This window comes from Ailuropoda melanoleuca, unplaced genomic scaffold (genome assembly GCF_002007445.2).
Source record: "Ailuropoda melanoleuca isolate Jingjing unplaced genomic scaffold, ASM200744v2 unplaced-scaffold4548, whole genome shotgun sequence".
Lineage (NCBI taxonomy): Eukaryota > Metazoa > Chordata > Mammalia > Carnivora > Ursidae > Ailuropoda > Ailuropoda melanoleuca.
The window spans coordinates 106,591-114,855 of NW_023217703.1; the positions used below are offsets into that span (position 1 = coordinate 106,591).

Consider the following 8,265-nt stretch of genomic DNA (forward strand, 5'->3'; position numbering starts at 1 on the left):
TGCCTAAACTCAGTATTATTGTTGTTTATTATTATTATTGTTGTTGATATTTCTTCTTATGTCATCTATAACAATTTTGAATTCTGTAACTCTGTGATTGTTGAATATGTGTCTTTCTAACTAGCATGGAAGTTATATGAGAGCAGGGGACTGAGAGGCATCTACTATATATATTTTTGAATAAATGAAGACAGTTCCCTTTGGGACATCCTGAGTTTGGATTGTTCCACTTAAAAATAAAACAATCAGATATTTTACCAGCAAAAATGCATTTATTTGGGATTAACAGAGATTACAATTCAGAACCTGCAAGCTTTGGCAAAACCATAGCCAAGTTCAACAAACAAAGGAGAGGGACTTATTTTATGGCAAAGAAGGAGGAAGTTGGGAGAGGTTGTTTTGAATGAAAGTCCATTGCAGAAAAGCAAGAATTGGGGGTGATGACAGGTTCTCATTGTCTGGGTTGCGGGGGTAGTCAATTTCTTGTAGGACATGCAATGTACATCTTTTCCTACTGGAGCCTGTAATTGATGATTCTTTCCTGTTGAGGATTCTTCTTTTGGGTCTGTAATTGACAATCCTTCCTGTAACTGACACTGAGTGCTGTGATTGTCTCTTCCAGCTTCCCCCGAGTTCACTTTGACAAGGCTTCTCTTTATTTTCACAGGCTATGACAATAGAGAGTTGAAAGAATGCTTTTCCATCTCTTTGCATCACATACCAATTGTGAGGTAAACAGTGTTAACCCCACTATAAATTAAGCCTTAAAAATGAGGTGTAGCGTTAAGCCAAACACTTAACTAAGCTCTGTTTGCTCATTGCTCATTTCTTAAGCAACCCTTCACTGCCTGTATTATGTTATTGTTCTGGACTCTGGGACACAGCAGTGAGCAAGAAAGAAATCGCTGCCTTGGGACACCTCACATTCTAGGGAGGATAGCAGGTACTCAGGAAATACAAAGTGTACATTAAATGTATAAGGTAAACAGGGATGAGTTATGAGGGAGGGGGGATGAAAGAAGGAACAAGAGTATGGAGAGTGTATGTATGTTGAGCGAGTGGGAGGGCACATATTGCATGGAGCACTGGGTATTATATGCAAACAATGAATCATAGAACATTATATCAAAAACTAAGGATGTACTGTATGGTGACTAACATAACACAATATAAAATTTAAAAAAAAAAAGGTTCAAAATGAAGTAAGTTTTGCTAAGAGAGCCACTCCAACTAGAGTGGAAACGAGGACACAGAAGTAATGCATCTGCACATCTCCTGTTTCAGTTTCCGAACACCACGAACTGTGGACTTCTGGCACTTGTAACTGCTCAGCTACAACTGGATCACCTCCTCCAACACAGCCTTCTACTTCGGACTGAACTAGAGACAATGTAACAACTGTTAGCGGCCAGCCCTCACCACAGTTCACCTCCTCCAACACAGCCTTCTACTTTGCACTGAACTAGAGACAATGTAACAACTGTTAGCGGCCAGCCCTCACCACAGTTCTTTCAAAACAAGTGCCTGTGTTTTTCCTTCATATACTTGCTCTCTCTGCTGAAAATAATGGGCACACCTGATTTCTCGCCAATCCTTGTCTCCCAGATGACAGTCCCTACTTCCCCAAATTGAGGTTTCAGGTGTTTTCCGACATTTACTCTTGATGGACACAAATGATGTGCAAATGCAGAGCCCACTCGAAGCTATTGATACATCATCAGGTTATGGAAATACCAGAGGAAACATGAAAATGACAAAGTACACTTCAAGTTAAATTGAGGTTCCTGAAATTGAATTGTTTCCATTTCAATCTTTTTGGAGGGGCACCTGGGTGGCTCAGTTGTTAAGCGTCTGCCTTCAGGTTAGGGTGTGATCCCGGAATCCTGGGATCGAGCCCCACATGGGGCTCCTCCACTGGGAGCCTGCACCTTCCTCTCCCACTCTCCTGCTTGTGTTCCCTGTCTCACTGGCTCTCTCTCTCTCTCTGTCAAATAAATAAATAAAATCTAAAAGAAATAAAAATTAAAAAAATAAATCTTTCTGGAAACTTTGGTTCACAAGAATCAGCTCTGGGTGTTATAAATATAATTTATGCTTTGANCCCATCCTTGTCTCCCAGATGACAGTCCCTACTTCCCCAAATTGAGGTTTCAGGTGTTTTCCAGCATCTACTCTTGATGGACACAAATGATGTGCAAATGCAGACCCCACTCGAAGCTATTGATACATCATCAGGTTATGGAAATACCAGAGGAAACATGAAAATGACAAAGTACACTTCAAGTTAAATTGAGGTTCCTGAAATTGAATTGTTTCCATTTCAATCTTTTTGGAGGGGCACCTGGGTGGCTCAGTTGTTAAGCGTCTGCCTTCAGGTTAGGGTGTGATCCCGGAATCCTGGGATCGAGCCCCACATGGGGCTCCTCCACTGGGAGCCTGCACCTTCCTCTCCCACTCTCCTGCTTGTGTTCCCTGTCTCACTGGCTCTCTCTCTCTCTCTGTCAAATAAATAAATAAAATCTAAAAGAAATAAAAATTAAAAAAATAAATCTTTCTGGAAACTTTGGTTCACAAGAATCAGCTCTGGGTGTTATAAATATAATTTATGNCACACAAGTCTGTGGGGATGGTGGAGGGCACAGAGACGGTGGGGACCGTGGTGTGCGCACAGCAGTTGGGAAGGCAGAGGAGACACAGTCGGTGGTTTTGCTGGTGTGCACCACCAACAACAAAAATCCTCTCAAAGGCATAAACTAAGAATAGTTGTTATCCAACATTTACCAAAGTGACAGCAATTACTTGATGATATTATTCAAAAATTAACTTCTTAAAAGTATCCATTTTATGACATATTTCATAAAGTTTTACAAAACTGTGCCAGAAAAATGATCTGTTTAGGTATCAATTGGGTAAAATGGCATGATTGCATTACCCCTAGAAGCAAAAGGACGGCTTCGTCATGTGTAAATTTATGCTGTTACTCATGGATTCTTTAATCCTCTTATGTTATATAAGTCATAAAATATTTTAAAGAAAATCGNCCACCAACAACAAAAATCCTCTCAAAGGCATAAACTAAGAATAGTTGTTATCCAACATTTACCAAAGTGACAGCAATTACTTGATGATATTATTCAAAAATTAACTTCTTAAAAGTATCCATTTTATGACATATTTCATAAAGTTTTACAAAACTGTGCCAGAAAAATGATCTGTTTAGGTATCAATTGGGTAAAATGGCATGATTGCATTACCCCTAGAAGCAAAAGGATGGCTTTGTCATGTGTAAATTTATGCTGTTACTCATGGATTCTTTAATCCTATTATGTTATCTAAGTCATAAAATATTTTAAAGAAAATCATTTTTATCTTTCTTGCCTAGAACTGCTTATTACCTCTAGCTTTCTGCCCACGGGGTTCTGAATTTTCATTTTGCAAGGGACCACACAGAGCATGTTGCTGGACCGGCAGATGGTTACAATGTATGTGGCNAAGAATAGTTGTTATCCAACATTTACCAAAGTGACAGCAATTACTTGATGATATTATTCAAAAATTAACTTCTTAAAAGTATCCATTTTATGACATATTTCATAAAGTTTTACAAAACTGTGCCAGAAAAATGATCTGTTTAGGTATCAATTGGGTAAAATGGCATGATTGCATTACCCCTAGAAGCAAAAGGATGGCTTTGTCATGTGTAAATTTATGCTGTTACTCATGGATTCTTTAATCCTATTATGTTATCTAAGTCATAAAATATTTTAAAGAAAATCATTTTTATCTTTCTTGCCTAGAACTGCTTATTACCTCTAGCATTTTGCCCATGGGGTTCAGAATTTTCATTTTGCAAGGGACCACACAGAGCATGTTGCTGGTCCAGCAGATGGTTACAATGTATGTGGCCCCCTGCATGACAGCTCTAGGGAGCGGATGGACAAGGGGTGAAACCAGCAGAGAGGTTTGGGCTCCAAACACTCAGAGTGCACAGACTGACCTCAGCAGCCAGAGGGTCCCACCCAGCTGGGACCTGCCTCATCTCATGAGTCCATGCAGGACACCCACTGCAAGAGTAGCCTGGCCCCCTGACCTGCACACACAGCACGGGAGGCCCCATCCAGTGGTGGGGAGGGCCCGCTGTCCACACAGAACTATCCACATTACACAACGGAAATTCAGGATGGAGGGCAGGAGAGAGGGAGGTCAATGCACGAAGGACCTTTATAATCTGAAACACAGGAGAAATCCAGTGTTTCCAAGAATGTTTTTCTACCCCCTTCAGAAAGGAAACTTGGAATCCAAATTAATGAAATTTATTGGAAAATGAGGGAGACATGTTTGCATACTTAGCTTGTGGCTCAGGCAGTCCTCCCCTGAGACATTAGTAAGTGTCACTCTTGGCTGCAACGGGCTCCCTGGAAGGAAAACAGGGACATCCTGGGGATCTTATTTATTTGAGAGAGCAAAAGAGAGCAAGACAGAGTGCACGAGTGGGGTGAGGGGCAGAGGAAGATGCAGACTCCCCACTGAGTGGGGAGCTTGATGCTGGGTTTGATCCCTGGAGTCCAGGAGCCTGACTTGAGCTGAAGGCAGACGCTTAACCCACTAAGCCACCCAGGAAACCCAGGGAAAGACTTTTTTAAACAGTGTTTTACTAATAAAAGTTTTATAGAGTAGCAGATGTAAAATGAAAATTTAAGTCTCCTATGTGTCCCCACCAGGGGTATCCTTTTTTTTGTTTTGTTTTGTATTTTTAGTTAGTTAACATACAGTACAGTATTGGTTTCTGGAGTAGAATTCGGTCATTCATCACTTACATACAACACTTAGTGCTGATCTGTGTCCTCTTTCATACCCATCATCCATCTACCCAACCCCGACCCACTTTCCTCTATCAATCCACAGTGTGCAGAGCTGCCTTGGGCTCTGAAGGTTCTAGCATGAGCCATCGCCATGGCAACCTGATGATGAGGCACAACTTCCCTTCCATTTCAACTGTCACTCTGTGAGCCAAGCCGTTGCAATTTGGTTAACAGGTGTGAAGCCCCCACGATGGGAAATCTGAACTGTTTTCTATAGGTATGTTCGCGTCGATTTTCTGAATACACTTCTCTCAAGTTGGCTGCCTCACTTTTAGAGAAATTTGTTTCTTTTTTAATTTTTTCTTTTCATTTCCACACTCCAATTTGTCCACGGTTTCAGTTGAAAATTTCTAGGTTTTCTGTATTAGTTAATTTTGATTTTTCAATGAAGCTGGCTTCCTTAAACAGCTTCTAAATTCAGAAAAGTGGACTGTTTCTGAATGTCAGTTTTGTCCATACTCACACAGAGAACACAGAGAATACACCACACTGCTCTCAGTGGGTCAGGAGGGTCTTGATGCCATCCCAGCAACCCGCGACAGGGAAAGGACTTCCAGGTCAACTCTGCTCACTGTAGATGACGAAATCTGAAAGCAAGTGTGACCAGTCCAAATCCAGAGCTTTACAGAAGGAGAAAAAAAACAGCGACTTTTGACCACCCCCCCGTGCCCCAACCCTGGGGCCCACGCTCCCCCTCCCTGCGCCCTAACCAGACCTCCACTCAGCTCCCTGCATTGCCTGCGGATCTGGACTGACGAACTCCTGGGACCTAACCCTAGCCCTAGGTCCGCTGCTGAGGCGCCCCTCCCAGGGGGCTATCAAAGCGGCTCTGGGGATTGGGGAAACCTAAACCCCAACGCCGGACTCCCTGCCGCCGCACAGCCACCCAGGCCCCTCGGGGTGCCACCGAGCATTCAGGGCGGGAGGATGGGCAGGGCCCCCCGAGCCCCCGGCGACTTTTTTTTTCTTTGACTTTTTTATTTTGATGTTTTTTTATTAGATTATGTTAGTCACCATACAGTACATCCCTGGTTTCTGATGTAAAGTTCGATGATTCATTAGTTGCATATAACACCCAGTGCACCATGCAATACGTGCCCTCCTTACTACCCATTACTAGCCTATCCCATTCCCCCACCCCCTCCCCTCTGAAGCCCTCAGTTTGTTTCTCAGAGGCCATAGTCTGTCATGCTTCATTCCCCCTTCTGATTACCCCCCCTTTCTTTATCCATTTCTTCCCCCNTCTTTATCCCTTTCTTCCCCTACCGATCCTCCTAGTTCTTATGTTCCATAGATGAGAGAAATCATATGATAATTGTCTTTCTCTGCTTGACTTATTTCACTTAGCATTATCTCCTCCAGTGCCGTCCATGTTGCAGCAAATGTTGAGAATTCGTTCTTTCTGATAGCTGAGTAATATTCCATTGTATATATGGACCACAACTTCTTAATCCAGTCACCTGTTGAAGGGCAACTTGGTTCCTTCCACGATTTACNCCGTCCATGTTGCAGCAAATGTTGAGAATTCGTTCTTTCTGATAGCTGAGTAATATTCCATTGTATATATGGACCACAGCTTCTTAATCCAGTCATCTGTTGAAGGGCATCTCGGCTCCTTCCATGATTTGGCTATTGTGGACAATGCAGCTATGAACATTGGGGTGCATATGGCCCTTCTCTTTACTACGTCTGTATCTTTGGGGTAAACACCCAGTAGTGCAATGGCTGGGTCATAGGGTAGTTCAATTTTTAACTTTTTAAGGGACCTCCACACTGTTTTCCAGAGTGGCTGTACCAACTTGCATTCCCACCAACAATGTAGGAGGGATCCCCTTTCCCCACATCCTCTCCAGCAATTGTTATTTCTTGCCTTGTCTATTTTTGCCATTCTAACTGGCATTCTATGGTATCTCAGTGTGGTTTTGATTTGAATTTCCCTGATGGCTAATGATTTTGAACATTTTTTCATGTGTCTGTTAGCCATTTGTATGTCTTCATTGGAAAAGTGTCTGTTCATATCTTCTGCCCATTTTATGATTTGTTTATTTGTTTCTCGTGTATTGAGTTTGAGAAGTTCTTTGTAGATCTTGGATACCAGTCCTTTATCTGTAGCATCATTTGCAAATATATTCTCCCATTCTGTGGGCTGCCTCTTAGTTTTTTTGACTGCTTCCCTTGGCTGTGCAGAAGCTTTCTATCTTGATGAAGTCCCACAAGTTCATTTATTCTTTTGTTTCTCTTGCCTTTGGAGATGTGTCATGAACAGTTTGCCTTGGCTGATGTTNGAAAAGTGTCTGTTCATATCTTCTGCCCATTTTATGATTTGTTTATTTGTTTCTCGTGTATTGAGTTTGAGAAGTTCTTTGTAGATCTTGGATACCAGTCCTTTATCTGTGGTGTCCTTTGCAAATATATTCTCCCATTCCGTGGGCTGTCTCTTAGTTTTTTTGACTGTTTCCTTGGCTGTGCAGAAGCTCTTTATCCTGATAAAGTCCCATAAGTTCATTTTATCTTTTATTTCTCTTGCCTTTGGCGATGTGTCGTGAAAAAGGTTGCTCTGGCCGATGTCATAGAAGTTGTTGCCTATGTTCTCCTCTAGGATTTTGATGGATTCCTGTCTCACATTGAGGTCTTTCATCCATCTGGAGTTTATCTTTGTGTATGATGTGAGAGAGCGGTCAAGATTAATTCTTTTGCATATAGCTGTCCAATTTTCCCAGCACCATTTATTAAAGAGGANCACCATTTATTGAAGAGACTGTCTTTTTTCCACCGGATGTTTTTTCCTGCTTTATCAAAGATTAGTTGCCCAAAGAGCCGAGGGTCCATTTCTGGGTTCTCTATTCTGTTCCATTGGTCGATGTGTCTGTTTTTGTGCCAGTACCATGCTGTCTTTGTGATCACAGCTTTGTAGTACAGCTCGAAATCCGGCATTGTGATGCCCCCAGCTTTGTTTTTCCTTTTCAACAGTTCCTTGGAGATTCGGGGCCTTTTCTGGTTCCATAAAAATTTAAGGACTCTTTGTTCCAGTTCTTTGAAAATGTCAACGGTATTTTGATTGGGATATCATTGAAATTGTAGATTGCTCTGGGTAACATGGACATTTTAACTATGTTAATTCTTCCAATCCATGAGCATGGAATATTTTTCCATCTTTTTGTATCTTCTTCGATGTACTTGAAGAGTGATTTATAGTTTCTAGAATACAGATCCTTTACGCCTCCGGTTAAGTTAATTCCAAGGTAACGTATGGGTTTTGGTGCTATTGAAAATGAGATGGATTCCGTAATTTCCCTTTCTTCAGTCTCATTATTTGTGTATAGAAATGCAAGTGATTTCTGAGCATTGGTTTTGTATCCCGCCACATTACTGAATTGCTCTATAACTTCTAATAGTTTGGGAG

At 41.7% G+C, this 8,265-nt stretch overlaps 1 long non-coding RNA gene across 1 annotated transcript; it reads right to left on the reverse strand.

Moving 5' to 3' along the window:
• Positions 1-617: 617 nt before the first annotated feature.
• Positions 618-4,886, reverse strand: LOC117799230. The gene is made up of 3 exons (XR_004622952.1): positions 4,818-4,886; positions 4,347-4,415; positions 618-668 (listed from the first exon to the last, which is right to left on the reverse strand). It is a non-coding gene; the product is annotated as an uncharacterized LOC117799230 (long non-coding RNA).
• Positions 4,887-8,265: the final 3,379 nt, after the last annotated feature.